The sequence below is a fragment of the Zeugodacus cucurbitae genome, chromosome 5, assembly GCF_028554725.1.
Source record: "Zeugodacus cucurbitae isolate PBARC_wt_2022May chromosome 5, idZeuCucr1.2, whole genome shotgun sequence".
NCBI lineage: Eukaryota > Metazoa > Arthropoda > Insecta > Diptera > Tephritidae > Zeugodacus > Zeugodacus cucurbitae.
Window position 1 is genome coordinate 33,641,660 of NC_071670.1, and position 19,383 is coordinate 33,661,042.

Below are 19,383 nucleotides of genomic sequence, written 5' to 3' on the forward strand. Positions count from 1 at the left end.
CGACACTCGCCCAAGCTACGCTGCTGGCATCCGTGAAACCAGACTTAAGAACATTAATTCTTTTTCAGACTACTTTTATTGAGTCGAAATGTGCGTTTTAGTGACTTTGTTTTCTATTTTTCAACAATTCTGTTGACATTGATAAATGTTTGTAAATAATCAGGACCTAACATTTTTACACTCATACATGTTTTCTGACATGTAAACTCAGTATCTCCTTCATATAAGAATGATAAGTTTGTACCTGTGCACTTGAGTTAGTATCCAACCTATTTACACAGAACAACTTGTCAGGAGAAGACATTTTTCTCTCAGTCACTATTGGAGCTAAAAAGTGAGAAATTCTTGACAAAATTTATACGAAAAATTTATGGGATTTATGAGCAATAAAGCATATTCGTGCTATTTGCTCGAGAAAACGTCACTTAATTGAGCATAACACTGATGCAATGTGAAAATCATGTGCATCTAGTGTTGCTTTTATTGCTATCTACTCTATAGGACCAACGAGACACACATTGGAAAGTTCATTGACTATGCTATTATTGAGTAACAAAGCATAAAGAATATTTTAGAGAGATAATTGGTCGAGCATCTATTCTTTAATTCGCGATATCTTCTTTTAGCTATACAATAAATGGAGGAACTTATTATTAGTAATTAACTTGTTATTAGTCAATTAATCTAGGTAGAGCTGCCATACAACTTTAATGTAAGACAAAAAATGGAATGGAAAATGTCTAGTGTTCTAGTTTTTCTGTTCTAATGAGAACTAAATAACAATGTACCGGTTTTATAATATTATAAGCAAATTATGTTCATTAAGCAATATGACAATATGTGGTCCTCATTTCTTCAATACTAACATTCTCTTATAAGGATTCAAGCTGCTTGACGTAGCTTTTAAATCATTTAAGAGAATACATTTGACGAATGAGCTTAATCTCGCGTCTCTCATTGTCTTGTGTCATTTACCTCATACTCACATGAGAGGCTGTTAAATTTCATTACCATGACAGCTTCAATAATCTTATGGCCTTCCTAAAATTATATTATCTCGCATCTGTGAGAACAACTGCCTACGAGTGACTAATAAGTGGCGTCGACATCAAACATTTACCTCATATTTATTAGATCTGCTTGCACACTTGTGGGTAATTAACTGTTGACTAGCGACTGTATACATCGAGATCCGTAGAAGTACACTTGGCAAAAAACTTTTGTTCATTATGTAACAACACAGTTGCTTTAGCACTTATGCGTGGAGGTGTTGACGTCAGTGGAAGCCTACGTACAATTAAATTAGATTTAAGTGCCTTAACAGCAACTCTTTAACATTTAAGTTATCATGAAATCCGAAATTTTTTGAATATCATGCTTTAGGGCATCGACAAATCACCTGCTTTCATGATCTTCTGAGAAAGCAAAGAAATATATTAAATTTTGGTTCAAATTGAGCATTCTCCCACTCAAATCGTTCACCGTTCACTAGTTTGTGCTTCGAATGCTACGTATACGACACGTCGGCCCTAAGAGAATTTTCTCATATAACTTGTGTTCTTTTCCATTTTCTCATTCGTTCTAGAGGTAAAATAATAAATTATAATTTTATATAGTAAATTCCTCGCTATAAACAGCGTAGGAAAGAGATTCGGAAAACAAGAATATAAAATAAAGTATAATCTCGTTAAATAGCTGTGTTCAAATGTTATATTTAACTCATGAATATAATAACAAACACTTTTGCAGAGAAAGTCCATATATAATAAATGTTAAAAAATAGGTGCAGTACTTCCGATTTACTAGCAATTCCGAGGAATTCGTCTCATTCAAAAAGTTTTCGCTTAAAACTGTTGAGCTCAATTTTTTTGTTTCTATTTTGGATGCTTTTGAGTTGAGCAACAAGAAAAAGATGATGATCGCTTGTACACATATGCTTACGCTTCCGTTGCGCTCATGTGATTGCATTTTGTTCTTTATACATTTATATATGTATTTGTCTGTGTGCATACATTTAAAACGCATCTTCCAATGGCTTTTCGTAATTTTATTACGTATGTATTTGTTTTTATCGCCGTTGTTGACAAGCGCGTTTTCCCCGTAGAAGTGGTTGTTCAAACATACACATACATACAAAACCTTTACACATATGTATGTCAGTGCCTCAGTGGCTGACATGCTGTCATAGAATTCTCACATTACCATTGCATAAGCCCAAGGCTTAACTCACACACTATTCCTCGCAGCATTGAGTTGGGTTGCTTATCTCCGCTGCAACTTGTTAAATTGTCTAACGCGCGCAACAAGCCAGAACACAAAGTGAGCATGGAAAATACAATCAGCGATTTCTATGCTTAAAAGTATATATATTTATATGGAAGTTATTTGTATGGGATAGTTTGTGCAAATGCAATTTATTGCAATTGTATAAAATTTTATATCTAGGAGGAAAGAAAGAAAAAAGCAAAGCACAGCTGTGAGCTGTGCAAACAATAGACACTTTGCTCACGTCGCTACAAATGAGCGATAAGCGAAATTATGTGCTCGAAGTGACTAACATGAATATACATACATGTACGAATGCGATTGTTATGTCTGTATGTATCGCTTTTTTCATTTCCTTGCTTTTCGTTTCCGTTGCATTGCAGCGAACAACTATTTCAACATTACACTAAATTGTAAGTCCACAGCTGCCGCAAACGAGCAGACGCTCCTCAATGCAGCTGCGACAACCAACTACAGAAGCTGTATTATTGACACACCATAGTGTGTGTCCTTGTTGCTTGATTGTCGTACACTACAGATATACGTGTTTATGTTTTTAATCCCTGCAGGATTCGGAAAGCATATTTTATCGAAACTCTAGTATTTTGAAAAACTAAATCGGAAAACAATGCTCTGAAAAAAAATTATTAAATCAATTTTTTATTCAACCTTAAGCTTAAACCCCCAAACTATTAAACAAAATCCCGTATATTTGCTTCAAGAGAATCAACTGAAACTGTTATACCTTTATAGACACTTTTTCTATAATTGGTTTTTCTGCCTATTTCGATCAAAGTCAGGAATTTTTAATTGTACTATGATATCATGTCTGACTGATTTGATGCTTCCCTGCAGGCTAAAACAAGTTTATTGCAAACAGAATGATTTGAAACTAGCCTAGATTCTTTTGGATTAATTATCGGCTTGAGGTCGTAGAGATTCTCCCATGATATATGTTTATCTGGATCGATTCCGACGGAAGTGGGACCGATAATCCATATTCGAATAAGAATCGATTTCGGTTACGTTGACGAGCTGGCGTTTTTCCTATAGGGTCAACATTAATACACACCAACTGCGAAAAACACTGCCAACATGTATCCATGTCTCCCGCTTATCCGTGGCATCTATCAGTGAGTATATGGCGAAACTACATACATGTACATATGCATTTGGAGATTTGTATAATCAGCATTTGCTTTATGCAAGCATTTCCCTTTTCGTGCCCTTTGTGAGTGTAAAAATGTATTGTGTTGCATTATAAATATTGATAAATTGGGAATAATAAGTTGTTCAATTTCTAAAAACTATGTATTTTAAACCAAGCATGTATAAATCAGGATTCAGTTTAAAATTCATATTAACAGATAAATATGTATATCCATACTATCAAAAAACTGTTCAGAAAATACTTCGTTAAACCGACCTTCAGAGAAAAACATAACTTCACTCATAAAGAGTATAAAAATAATTATCATTATCACATTTAACAAATGAACAATTTTATAGCCACATTAATGTCTTCGTGCCCTTTGTGAGTGTAAAAATGTATTGTGTTGCATTATATTTCATTTTATATGATTTTCTTCCGCTCGAAAACTTTGCAAAGAGATTTGCATATTCTGTTTGCATGCAGAGTACAGAAATAATTTCATAAGCATTTCACATAACAACCGCTAGTTTTCATACAGGCGAACAATCGTGCAACTAAAATAAATTGAAATCTTATTTTATTCGATTGCATATTGCACTGTTTCTTTGTGGAGGGCATTAGATTAAAAATATGTTGATTGAATTGATTAGTTACTGAAGATACCTCAACAAAGTCAGAAATATATTTTAAAGCAATTGTAATGTATTTCAGTAGTGGTAAGCAATGTCGATTACAAGCTACACAAAAATATGAAATAAATAAAAGGAGACTCTAATTACCATTTTTTGTTGTTTTTACTGAGCAAATAGAAGTGTCAAGAAAAACTGACAGCTGTCAGTTAAGCAAAATGGCGCACACAAAAAGAAGAAGAAGGAATAGCCATTATTTGTAGGGTAAAAGTAATAATTTGAACTATTATGCGCATATGGAGAGGGGAGGCCGGTGATTTTTGGTTGTTGGATGGTCACACCTTGATTGCCTAATGACGGCCGATGGCTTTGAAATTGGCAATTACAAATAAATTGCAGCTTTAAATAACAGCAGTTCAATAATTAATTGTGTTAAAATTATATACAAATAGAGCCAAATAGAGCACCGATACCGTTAATTGTTTTGAAGTCAAAAGATGTATTTTAATTGTTGTTAGGAAATCATTTATTTAGTGTGGAAGTAGAAACTGAATTAGTATTACATATATTCATCCATATATAGCCATAGTTAGCCTTGATAAAGTTATTTCCATGTTTAATATTAAGTATGTATGGTTACAAATTTGTTGTCGAATTTATCCGAGCTTTTCTCTTCTCAAAGAACTTACATAAAACACCAATAACAAAATTATTCAATTCATTACTAGCGAATTGGTATATAACGCCTTAAGAGGTATACCCGTATGTGTATCTATCTGTACGACCCAAGTTATTTAACGTCATCAATCAGTTATAATAATTCACATTTTTAAATATACGCAATTTTCCAGCAACCAAAATAATTTAATTCATACACTTTTACCCGTTTAAGACCTTTACCAGTTTAAGAGGAATACACCCCAGCCACTAGACTCTACTCAGCACGTAATGATTCACAAGCTTCTAGAAGCTCAATGCAACTCGCGCCAATAATTTCACATATTTTCTCCGAAAACTTAATGCGCTAAACGCCCAAGTAAATCAAATTAAAGGCGACACGCAAACAAACAATTGGCATTTGGCTAGTCAACTATGTAGTCAAAATGTATTTATGTAGTGCGAATATTGATGTTGTTGAAAGTTGACAAAGAAGGCGCAGGGTTGGCAGCAGCAGGAAAGATTGGGCAACAGTTTAGAATGTTTCTTGTCTTTGAAAGTTTTATTTAAATACTTATTTTCTATTTATTCATGTTTGGAAAAGTTCACATATTTTTGGCAGATGCCACATAAACTGTGCATAAGAACAAGCACTGGTTGTAGAGAGAGGGGGATTGAGGGAAATTTTTTAGTTTGAAACTTTCCATTTATTCGCCAGATGTTTTGGTGTCCCTACAAACATTAAAAAACTTCACAATTTTATTTTTCTTATATTTATTTCATTTTTTCCAACAGACATATTTAAAGATGGCGGTTTTGTCAAGTTTTCGATCGTTTAGAGGTTAAAAAAGCTTTTAAAAATTGTAAACCGATTCTTTGATATCTCATTTAATTTCAATGCTTCCACTTTCAACTTCTGAGACAGCTATTCAAAGAATATCGAAATTTCATTTCATTACATTAATAGCTTTGAAAAAATTTAAAATTGAATCTTTTAATAGAAAAATTAGTCATAGTAAGTGGTTAATGGAAATATGAATATACAACTGTTTTTCGTGATAGACATAGTAGTGACATGTAACTATTTCATCTCTCCTTACAAACTCAGTTGAGATCGAAGAACCTTGTGTAGCTAAACACATCTCCACTACATGTTATCAATTTGTTGTATATTTTTCGCCTCATGTGCTGCCAACGTTACGACGCATCCACGAAAATTAGCAGTTGATACTAATTATTCGAAGCACAAACATATCAATTAGTTGAGACAGTTCGGATATATATGAACTCATCTTTTGTTGTATTAAAATATAATCAAATAAATTGGTTGAACAATTAAATATTTTACAGGAATCGTGGCACAACTCAAAAAAGTCGATTTTTCAGGAGAGCGATTTAAAGTTTTCAATTGTCTCTTATTTAGCAAATATAGAAAATTGCCATCAGTTTATTGACAAATCTAGTGGCCTGTAATATATTAAATACAATGTTGAGCAGAAATGGACCAAATAGAGTGTACTAATGCTTCTCCTTGGGCATAAATGTGACCCATTTTCAATTATGTCGTTATTTGTGAAAAATATAAATCAATTTCGCCCTCATAAATCAAATGTGTCGTCCAAATTCACCTTTTCACAATATGTGTTGTAACACAAAATATATCGTTATTTCGTAAAAAAAATTATAACTAATTCTGGCACAACTGAGAAGTGTCGTTATTGTGGTTAAAAAATATTGCAACATAACAAGTTTAATAACGGCACATTCTTATTTCACCGTTTATTTTTCTACGCATCCGAATGATATTTTTATACAATATGAACGATGAAATTGTGCACATTTCTGCATGCTCAACTCAAACATCGTATTTTTGTGTTATGACACTATTCAAGTAAATGAGCGATATGTATATGGTAATTTGGATTGTATTCTATTTACTCATAAGAGAAGTATTATATTAAATTAATTTAATATAATTTTCTCATTAGCAGCCGATATTGCCTATCTTATCGGCACTTCACAGAGCTGCCTTAGGAAATTTGCATAAATGCATTGTCAATAGCATAGTTAATTAGGCAATTAGTTAATTAATTGATTGTATGATAAATTGGGAATAATAAGTTGTTCAATTTCTAAAAACTATGTATTTTAAACCAAGCATGTATAAATCAGGATTCAGTTTAAAATTCATATTAACAGATAAATATGTATATCCATACTATCAAAAAACTGTTCAGAAAATACTTCGTTAAACCGACCTTCAGAGAAAAACATAACTTCACTCATAAAGAGTATAAAAATAATTATCATTATCACATTTAACAAATGAACAATTTTATAGCCACATTAATGTCTCGCAGCGCATTTTCTCTGCGCATAATAACTATTAATAGCAATATTTATTCATTTGCCCATAACATTTCAATTAGGAACGTCAGCCATTCAGTTTTTTATTCCTTTTATGTTCGCTGACAGAAATTCAATTTAATTTTATGTGCAAAAGTAGTTTCACAAGATGATAACAGTATAGTTTTTTAAACAGTGACTGACAGTCATTTTATTTAGTATTGTTTAAATATAAAGCAATCTTTTAATTAAAAAAATAAAGAATAATGGTTGTACTTCATAGAAAGATTATGTAAAATATTAAAGGATTTTTGGGATATTTCATTTCGGCCTTTATGATTAGTTTACATCAAAAGCAGAAACTATGTAGTTATCTGATGAAGTGGTGGTAAACGATTTTATTAATCGATCATATTAATAGGTAAAACAACATTTACTATGTTAGACTTTTTTATTTTACATCGGACTAAAAATACCATATTTCCAAAAAAAAGAAAAAAAAAACACAGGAAAAGATTCTTCAAGGTATTTAATTCACCTTGTGGGATTCAGAATTAGCACCATCTTGCTCACAATTGTTACCGCCATTGTGGTTGAGTTAATACCCGGGATTTACATGAAATAGCAAAAATTCTAAAATATTTCTTATATGAAGCAACTGCGAAATAGGAGAAAAACCGCAACACAACTTAATTTAATACATTGAGCACAATGAGTAAATAACGGTTACTAATGTGAATGTGGTGTGAAACTGCTTAGAGCACTTATAAATTTTCCCAAAGGCACTGTACATGGCCGTATTCAGGGAGATGAGTTTATATCTATGGGATTTGTGCTCGTTGATAACTTTCGAAATTGTTTCAATACCTTCAATTTTATTATCTTTACTTTAATACATCTGCACTTAATATCTTTTTGAATAAAATTCTTAACTTTAAGGCATAAATTCCTACAGGGTATACACATATTCAATTAAATATTAACATCTCCACAAGATAATTAGGACGCACATTTTGGGTTTCGGCAGACAAAAACTCCTCACTAATTAGTTAGTGTTTCTTGTCTACTCTCTCTCTCTCTTTCTCTTTCTCTCTCTCTATCGTTTCTTTTACTCACCAGCAAATGATTTTTCCTTGGTGTTTATGTGATGTGATTAGCTTCTACTGATGTTTACTCATGCACAACGATGAATTCCTTTGTTCCTTACGAAATAGATGGATTATTCCCTTGGCTGCTGTTGTATTGCTGAATTTGTTATTATTGTTGTTATACCACGAACAACATTTCATTTAGTATTTGCTATTTGGTTGAACGTTTTTATTTTTCGCCTTTTAGTTTATTAAATATATTTTCAGGTTAGTGACGATGCTGTGATCATTGACGACGAACCCATTTATTAGTTGGAGGGCATTGTTGTTGTGCTCGAGGTGGCGGAATATCTAAATTGCCATCATCAAGCCTAACGACAAGCAAAAACAACAACAATGTTCGACATGTAATGTTGATGTTAATAATGTAACTGTTGTTGCTGTCGACGTTTTTCGGCGGCTCCATGCACCAACGGCCGGCTAGAGCAATTAGAGAGGTTTATTAGTTGTTGTTAGAACAGTGTCGGTGTGTTTATTTTCAACAATATCTAATTCTTCATTCGTTTCGTTTGGTTTGTTGTTGTGTGTGTATATTTTTGTGCACTTTTGAAGTTTATGTTTTGGGTCGAGACCCCATTAATTACGATTTTAAAACTTTTTGGTGCTTATATACCTTTGTCACATGTGTTATTTTTATATTTTAAATTTGTGTGCGAATATTTAAGAATATTTTGTGGCTTTTTCAGTAGATTTACTTATTTATAGCCTTCTGACATATATATTTATTGCTCTTTTTGGATTAGTTGGGAATATTTAGAAAACACCAAATAGTTTTGTTTAATTCTCCAATGGATATGCTTCGGTTATAGTTGTGTTTTATAAACTTGCTATTTTGTGATATTTTTTTATTTTTCCGAAATTTGTGTATCGGTATGGCTGGTATGTCTAATTTTTAAATTTAGTTTAATAATTTTTTCTTTATATTAAATTTTAACGCTTTTGCATTCGCTGTTTTAATGGAAATAATTATTAGTATTTATTCTTTCGTTTTTTAATTAAATTTATTTGTTTCTGTTTTCAATTTTTCTTTGCTTTTAATTGTCTTTTAAACTCGTACTTAGTAAATATTCAATATAATTTTTTATTAAATTTAATTTTTTAATCATTTAAATAATCAATTTCGATTTTCCATAAATATATTTAGTTATTTTCTTTCATATATATACATCTATTGTTAAAGTAAAACTATTTTTAAATACAGTGGAACTTCTCTAACCCGAATCACCATAAAAACTTCGAGTTATAGAATTTTCATTAAAACATATAAATTTTGAAATAGCTGAAAAAATCATTGGAAGATGTTTTCTGTAATTTTGTTTGCTGCATTTTGCTATTGTTAGGCTCTTGACGTCTTTAATTGATGATTTATGCAATCCATAAGTGTAATATTATATTTTTTGTTAGCCTTCGTACGATATAGAGGGTATCTTTTAAAATTCCTCCTCGATAGTAAAATATTAAAGTTTGTATTATGGCCTGACCAAAAAGTTCGATTAATGGAAGGAAGTTTGTATGAAATTTGACTTCTATTGCCACTTCAAGAGTTCGAGTTATGGAGATCTTCGTGTTATAGACGTTCGAGGTATGGAAGTTCCACTGTATTTATATATTAAATCATTTTCAACTTCTTTCACAATAATTTTGGAAAAAACACTTTTAATGAACTGCAATTTACCAGCCTTTAAATGAATTTTATTTTATTTTTATAATATTAATTAATTTTTTTTCCTGAATTTTCACACATATGTATTTATTTTTAATTTATTTTTTTGTTTATGCTATTATTATATTATTTGTTTTATTAATTTCCAATTTTAATATTCATTGTTTGATCACATGCACAATTAACAATTTCCCTTTTTTGTTAAATTACGGAAACTAATCTTACTTTTTATTAATTTATAAGCCGCTGGAAAATAATATTTTCCACTAATTTTAGTGAGTATTTTTAACTTTAATTTTGTCTTTAATTTTAAATATATATTTATATTTAGAAGAAAATTATTAGTATTTTACATTCTCTATATGATTTTGTTTATAATTAATTACTGAAGTTAAGTGTATTATATTTGAAATTTTAACACCATTTCGAAATAATTTATTCAGCAATTTTATTTTTATACTCTCGAAACAAATGTTGCTAAAGAGAGTATTATAGTTTTGTTCACATAACGGTTGTTTGTAACACCCAAAACTAAACGAGTTAGATATAGGGTTATATATACCAAAGTGATCAGGGTGAAGAGTAGAGTTCAAATCCGAATGTCTGTCTGTCCGTCCGTCCGTCTGTGCAAGCTGTAACTTGAGTAAAAATTGAGATATCTTGATGAAACTTGGCACACTTATTTCTTGGCACCATAGGAAGGTTGCTTTCAAAAATGAGCAAAATCGGTCCACTGCCACGCCCACAAAATGGCTAAAAGCGAAAACACATAAAGTGCCATAACTAAGCCATAAATAAAGCTATGAAAAAAAAAATTTGGTATGAAGGATCGCACTATGAAGGGGCATATTTGGATGTAATTTTTTTGGGGAAGTGGACGTGGCCCCCTACTAAATTTTTTGTACATATCTCGCAAACCAATAAGGCTATATACACCAAACTTTCTGCAGTCGTTTTTTTTAGCCACTTCCTAATACAGTCCAAAAATGAAAGAAATCGGATCATAACCACGCCCACCTCCCATACAAAAGTTAGGTTGAAAATTACTAAAAGTGGGTTAACTTACTAACAAAAAAACGTCAGAATCACTAAATTTCACATAACAAATGGCAGATGAAAGCTGCACTCAGATTTTTTTACAAAATGGGAAATGGGCGTGCCGTCGCCCACTTATGGGTCAAAAACCATATATCAGGAACTACTCGACCGATTTCAATGAAACTTGGTTTGTAATAGTTTCCTTACCTCCCAATAATATGTTGTGAAAATAGGCCAAATCGCTTCACAACCACGCCTACTTCCTATATACCAGAACTTTGAAGACGATCTGAATCGCTTGCTTTACAATACATAAAGTAAGTACTAGTGAAGATATCGGTGCATAACTTTGCATAAATACTATGTTAATAGTGTGGTAGCCCCGTTCTAAAAATCGCCGAAATCGGACCATAGGTTTTTAAGGCCCCATATATCGAACACGAGGACCTCGGTGCTTCTAACCTAATATTATGGTTTCCAACTTTCAATGGACTTTTTGCACTATATATGACGAATATGTGGGTCAAATTGTGTATTATTAATATAAATAAAGTTAAATAAATAAATTGCGAGAGTATAAAATGTTCGGTTACACCCGAACTTAGCCCTTCCTTACTTGTTTTTATAAATCTTTATTCATTTTATTACAAAATAACTAGTATATTTGCATGATATTTTCTATTTTCATAAATTTAGTAAATTATATGCACCACTTTTTCACAAATCAATAAAACAACTTTTTTGATATTTCACAGCTTTCCAATTCAATTCTGTACAATATTATTTTCAAATATTTCTTTATAAATTTTAATTTCTTTCCTTTTATAGTCTATTTAATATTAATGAATACATTTGAAGGATATGTTTGAATTACACTTATTATTTCGCTTATCTATTCAGTTATTTTATTTTTGTTCGAAGAATTTCAAATTTCAAACAATTTCTCCATACACGCTGCTGTGGCGGCTGCACCCGAAAATTCATTGAAATTGTGTATGAAATATCATTATTCTTAATATCCGACACTTGCACATTTCAATTATAGATTTGTGGTTGCACATTGCCACAAATCAAGTAGAATTGCATTTCGCACATAAATTTAGCATTTTATTTGATTTCCATTTGGTTGTAGCAAACGGCCATACTTTATTTCTGTTTTCGAAAATCAGCTGATTTATGGCGAATTTTTCCTGCACGCGCACAATGCTTCGCATGCGGGCGAACTTATTTTATTTATTTATTTTCTGTCAGTTTTAGTCACGTTTGGACGCACATATTGTTACTGTGTATATGTGCTGGTCTTAACGTTTAGGCCACAACTATGCTTCGTGTCATCATCGCCTGTAAATCGTTGCGGCAATAATGCGCTCTATCGTACTCTTGCAACCGAGTCCTTTCGCACAACAACAACACTTCGCTAGTCGGTCAATTGAAATACACACACCCACCCGCCCCTAGCGCAAATGCTACGAGTAACGGAGGTGGTTCGACCGGCAGCGACGACAGCATCGATGTGCAATCGGAGCCACAGACTCCACACTCGTACACTCGCAGGCACACACACACACATAAATCTGCCGTTTGGCATACATATACCAATAAAATCGAATTCTTACAAAATAACTGTAAAACTTATGCAATTTCAGTTTGCCTACTTTTTTCGCTTCTCCTTCTCACACATTTTGATTTTTACCATTTTCATACTTTACCAACACGCTCGTTATTTTATTCTTTTTTATAATTTTCTAAAATTCTTTCAATTTGGTTTTCAAAATTCAATTCTCTGTTTGTTAAATCGTCGGCGAAACGTATACGTGTGTATGCATGTATGTGCGTAAGTTTATGAAATGACATTGGCATAGAGCAAAAGACATAGAGTTCGCCTGCAAGGGCACTGATGACGCGTAAACTTTGCAAGCATGGAAGCAAGAAGCCGACGTTGTACAGGGATATGCTGGATGGTAAACTGCTAATACAACCGTTGATGTGAGCATTGGAATCATAAACAACATTTTCTTATAGCTTTCATATAACTTTAAAGTAATTTAAGTATTTATTTTATTGGAGTTTCAACAAAGTACTCGTTACTGAAGTAAAGTCAGATTTGGCCGGCTTTGAACATTTTTGCATGCAAGTATATTTGAGCTCGTCAAATATATACAAAGCAACAAACCAAACCTGTTTTATAAAGCTTCAGCAGTTCACCAAAACCACATTAAAAAGTAAGGCTTCAAAATAAAGTATTGCAAAGCAAAAACGAGAACTCCTCATTTTTGACTCTTAAAAATAATTAGAACGTTTTCAATAATATTCATGCAACCATAGCCAATTTCGCACTAACAAACAAATAGGCCACTTGCCTTTAGTTTTAATCTTGAAACTTTAATAATAAAATTTTATTTCAAACTGAAGTCTTCGTAGTAAATAAGAGATCTCATTTTATTTCAGAGCATTTTCAGTACAGTTCAAGTCATTTTTTGAGTTACGATGACAATCTGTAAAATGTTTAACAAAATATCAGTAGCAATATTTCGACAAAGAGAACTTAAATGTTTAACTGATGTTTTTTGTGACTATAAAATAAGACACTTTTTTTAGTTTTTTTGTCGGAGATGTTCTTCAGCCTCTAATTAGAGGACCACTAGCTTCCAAAGCCCCTTTTTGCACATTATTAAGTTATTGGAACAACCTGTGTGTTTTTAATGAGTGCTTCTCCTCTATTACTAAGCTCCAATAACTGGGGCTTTGTATTCTTAGTAAATCTGTGTTTAGTATGAAGTAGTGCTAGACGAATTGGCAAGAATTGGTAGGATATGTATGTAGTTTTTTCCGAATAAAACATGAATTTCTATTCAAACAAACTGTTTTCTAAATAGAAATCCTATTATTCATCATGTCAAATAGCTCAGCACCAACAAAAGTATCTGTATATGTATATCGAATATTGAACTTCGGTCTCAATTCACAACCTAATCCAAAGGTTAATATTATATATATATAGTCAGTAATCAATAAAATAATATACAAACTGTTCATATATCTACAAAACAAATGTATATTGTAAGACAATTGCCACAAACAGTCAGTATTGATTAGTTATTCTTGAAATTCTATGACTTTTATTTACCAATTCAACATTCACTACTCCATTATATTTATATTTATATTGGACTTTATGGACCGCAAAACGTAAGCGCATTAACGTCGTCTGACTAAGTTCACTAAGTATTTAATTAAGAACACAGACATTCACACTAAAACCAACCAACAACCAAAAGATCAATTCAACTTGTTGACACATTCAAATTAGATGACGGCGAATTTCAAATTTTTTTTGGGAAAATTTTGAGGATTTCCAGTGAAAATGCTCAGCAATCATAGGCGCTGCAAAGTGTTATGACGAATGTCAACGGAATTGCATACATACTCAAAAATGGCAAGTGCGACGAAATTAACAACAACAAATGAAAACAGCTTGATTCTTGCCACGGCACACACACACATAAGAACAACCACGTGCGGGTATTTATATGATAAGCTAGCTAGCAATGCTATAGTAGACAGCCTATCTAACAACCACAATAACAATAGCAACAACGAAAGTCTGAACGTTGTCAACCGCAGCAACGACGGAGATTGTGTTGAGAAGTGGCTAAAACAATTGAAAACGTTTTCTGTTTGCCACCGCTTGCAATCTGCTCTGTTGCGCTTTTTCGCCATCTCATTTATTCGTTTTAACCGTTAGACTTTTTTCCAAACAACTTTTGTGGAGTGTCAGTGTGGGTGTATAGTTTCGTGCGACTCGTGCTGTTTTTCAGTTTCTAATTTTTCTGCTTTTCACTTTGGTTTGTTTATTTCTCTACCTTTTTGTTGTTTTTTGATTTGTCGTCGTAAGGGTCTTCATGCTCTGATGCCTTGTGCTTACTTGCAGTCAGTAAGACAAGTCAAATTAAGATTATTAATGCGCATTTGTGGCTCGGGAATTTTATAGTTTGTGTAGCTGTCCCTTCATGTATGTGTTTTTGTAATGTTCTTTCGTTGATTTTAATCTGTTTCCTTCTGTCCATTTTGCATTATGTGACTGTTGTTTTTAATGAACTTGGTGAAAGATTAAACACGAATCGATTATTTTTAAATTGATTGCCCTGAATTGTTATACAATTGCAATGTCAATAATGTGAAATAGAAAAATAAATGTTCGACAAGGGTTCGAATCAATTAAAACCAATTTAAAATTACAACTTTCCAGAATCTTTGGGGAAGACTAATAGTATTTCACTGTCATAGAGTATAAAAGAACGGCACTAAAACAAAGGAAAATCGACTTGAATATCATTTTATAAACATTAAAAGGATTGCAATTGTTCTCAATAACTCATATTCATCGACTAAATCTATATGGATGGACATGTTCGATATTTTCTTACACATTTTTTTTATAATAATTATAGTATGGAATAGAAACATTTTCCCAACGACCCTACCTCGCCAAACATCGCATTGATGGATTGGTTTGAATAATTTCCACGAGCGCAAATATGAGTTCCCACGAAACGTTGTTCTTATGTGAAAACAACCAATTTCTGTTTTCAAAATCTTATATTACAAAAGCTAATCTGGAAGCGAATTTATAATATCTTAATGCTGTTTTTAAGTGCTCTTCCTTTCTTCTAAAATATAGCTATGAAAATAATTTTTTTGGTGATTTGGAGTTACTAAAATGGTAATCGTTTAATTTTTTTTATATGTATTTACAATTTTAAAGCTACTATTATTATTTTATATATTTTTCCAACTTATAAATATGTTTAGACGCAGTTGAGTCATTTTATTATATTTATGCAAAATACTTATTTCTATATATTTTGCAATTATATTAACTCCAAACGAGAATGCTTCATAATAGTAACGCTCTCATGCACTCCATATTATTATTTAATTACATCGTCTAATTGATCCAAAATAAAATACATTCAAGAAATTCCACAGCACACATAATCCTTCTCGGCCATAAAACTGCCAAAAACAAACAAAAGTTGCTAAATTCCAAATTGCAAAGTGAAATAACAAGCAAATAGTTACTAAAAACAGGGTGGACCTGCATTTTTATTCCCCCATATTAACAACAACTTACGAAAAATTCAACGCAACCAACAGCGGCAGCAGGTGAAAACTGATATTACTTATACGCCCCGGCTTACAACAAGAGTGTGCACGAAGTGCATTTAGATGTGAGTTATTGCAGATATTGTAGCACCGCCGGCGTCTAATATATGCCTTCACTTGCCGTGCACACACTTACATATACACAGCAAGGCAACAATTGCGAATTTCAGAAATTCCACACCGTCAAAACAAACAAACATTCACGATTATTAACATATTAGCCTCAAATCGTCAGCGTGTTTCGTGTTTGTTTTCTTTTTGAATTCTCTAAAATTTTATTTCGCATTCACCAGCACAATTGCAAGCTCGATAATAGCCGCTGATAGCTTTATGGCTGGCGATAATCAACAATAAGTGCAGACAGGGCTTTCTGTGCTTACTACATGTATATACAGACACATACTAGGCAGTTCATATATGTCTATACATATATGCTTCCACATAAGTAGTAAATGATGGCTACTTATATGGATAAAAGCATATGTGCATGTGAATGTGTGCGTGTGTTTGCCTGCAAGCTCGTGAAGGCTGTTGCTAATTTTTTGCCATCGCTTGTTGTTGTTCCAACGATGTCTGTATGATCATGCATCGTCGTTGCTGCAGTTTTCGCGCAGCTTCAAGGCATTTCTTGTTTCTTACTTTTTAACACAAACTACACGATTTTGGAAAAAACACAAAAACAGCAAATATAATTCAACAAAATCTATTAAAAATTTTCACTTTAACCGAAAAACGTTTGTTTAAAATATCTTTGAACTCAAAATTTTCAAAATTATTTTCCAAAATATTTTTATAAATATTTTTGCACTTTCTTATGAATTTTCTCAATTCCTCGCCAACAGACACATTTTCATCTCTTTGTGCACTTTTGCTTTAAGCTTTTTATTTTACAAATGCTTTTAGCATTATTATTTTCTTTTCTAGTTCTTGCTGGTTTTTTGTTACCACATCTAGCGTCGCTCGCAGTGAATTTCGTATTTTCAAGACAACCACACTCGTTTGTAGCGAGAAACACTCTGACGCTGGGCCAACTCGCCAGCTGCCTGGCTACTTGGCAGCGCGCTTGTTTATTTAGCTCGCTCGTTGCATGAGGCTGTGTGCAAAAATTCGTTTCTATCTGCTGTTGCTGGCATTACTGTTGCTGTTGCTGGTGCTGCTGCTGCGGCATTGCAGACACAGCTGACTACCTCAGAGCACGAGACCCCACACCGGTCTCTTCGTTTCGTTTGAACCAGCAGTGGCACCAGCAGCAGGTGATTTCCCTCCCTGTGTAGTGTTGATTCAGCGAAGCAGCATTCAGGCTGTAAAAGCATGCAATTTCGTGAAGCAGCGAGTATATTGTTGTTGCTATTACTATTGCTACATAATAACATTAAGTGAGATGTTTCTTGTTTTCCTTCTCTGTTATTTGATTGAGAGCACGAAAGCAAGAGTGCCCTGTAAAAGCTTGTGCAGCGGAGACGCTGACCGAGCAGCATCGTTGTTTTGATTACAGTACCAACGAAGTTTGTGATTATTTTGAAGAATTTGAAATACATTGTTGCAATTCAAGCAGAATTTATCAAGAGAGTTTGGTATTTTATCTAGGTATTTTCCGACTAAAGTGAGGGTCTTGAGTTACTCGAACATAACTGCAAGGTTTCCTTTGTCCACATCGAGAGAAAATCATCTTATTTTATTTGACACATAATCTCTGTCCGGATTTTAAACAGGTTGACTGAGGTCGTAGTTGGAGTTCTGACCTTAACTACACCCTACTTTTAGATAAATAATCATAATGATCTCCCGGCGAAGGATATCATGAGTTAGGCGTTCAAATTGAAGTACATAGCATAGAAACAGTAAAATTATCTAATAGTCCCTTTGAAGTAAATGATACAGAAAGAGGAGCCATTGATCTTCCCAATTAATGTCACAACATCTCATAAATTTGAGTTTTCTTTTTTTAGTTCTCATTATCTTACTTGAGGAACGTTATCGAGATAACAGTTCTTGTTCTTTCAGTTTGGAAAGCGCGACTATGGAAGATACATTCGAACACGCCGTGTTGTTGAAACTAATCAACTTAAGGGAGAACCACGGTTTTCTAAAAAAATATTAATTCCAAAAAATATCCTAGCATTATCGCCTCAAAATATCATCACTGCAATATAGTTCGGGAAATTCAAGTCGTTGCAACACTTCAGAGCACCTCTCAGCTCAATTCAATATTCTCATTACACTCTCTCTCTGGCTGTGCATAAAGAAAAATGCAGAATCGCGAGTTTCGCTCCTTAATGTGTAACTGCATTGCATTTAAGTGGCTGCTAACAAAGTTTGAGCGAAGGAAATGGAAGTAGCAATGAATTGCAGAAACCAGTACCACACACGCGCACTTGTTTAATGAGGACATTTAGCATTTAAGTGCAGTTTTAATAGCGAGCAATATGCACTTCTGCCTTTAATGATACTATCAGCTTTGAAGCGGAATCATGTGTGGACGAATAAAACGGGATTTTGGCCTTTTGCAGCAGATGCTTGAATGCGAATGCGCTCTCTCTGGACATTTGCTAGTCTATTAACATATATGAGATAAGTGTCTATAATCTTTTATAGCAATTCACTGCAGTGCTTATCCATGTTTTAGTGAATGCCAGTCACTTGTCGTAAGTGCTTGTCGTAAACACCTGATTGTCATTATATGTTGACTCACAACAACAAACACACAGATTTACATACTCATGTTGACACACATTTGCAGATGTGTGTATACCCCCCTCTCAACCTCATTGTTTGATGGACTTTACATGGTGCACACTCCTTTCAATATATTTCTGCTCAAACTTGCATGTACTACCATACACTCTCATCGCTTATTCACTATATATCGTGCGGCAAATCGCCACTCAACCCATCAATTTCGCGCAACATTCACACTTTGCGAATGCACCTTAGGTGCAGTATACCTAAGCGCTCTTGTTGTTGTTGTTATTGTTCCATTAAGTAACTGCATTGTATTCGTTACTTTACCTCGCCTGCCAATTTAATGGTATTCTTTTCACACTTCCTCATTTCACACGAGCACGTGATGGTAAACTTTGTTTTATTGGTCATGTACTTTTTTCACTCTAACCTTCATATATGTGGAGCTCCACATGGTGATGGATAAAAAGTTAGAATTTAAATTGTTGCCTAAATAGTGAGAACTCTCTAAAGAGAACTCTATTAAATACGAACTTATGGGTATAATATGCTAGAAAGTTTAGTATTTCTAAAAGAACAAAAAAAGTATAAATAAAGGAGCAGAGACACATCCGACCTTTGAAAACTCTCATATAA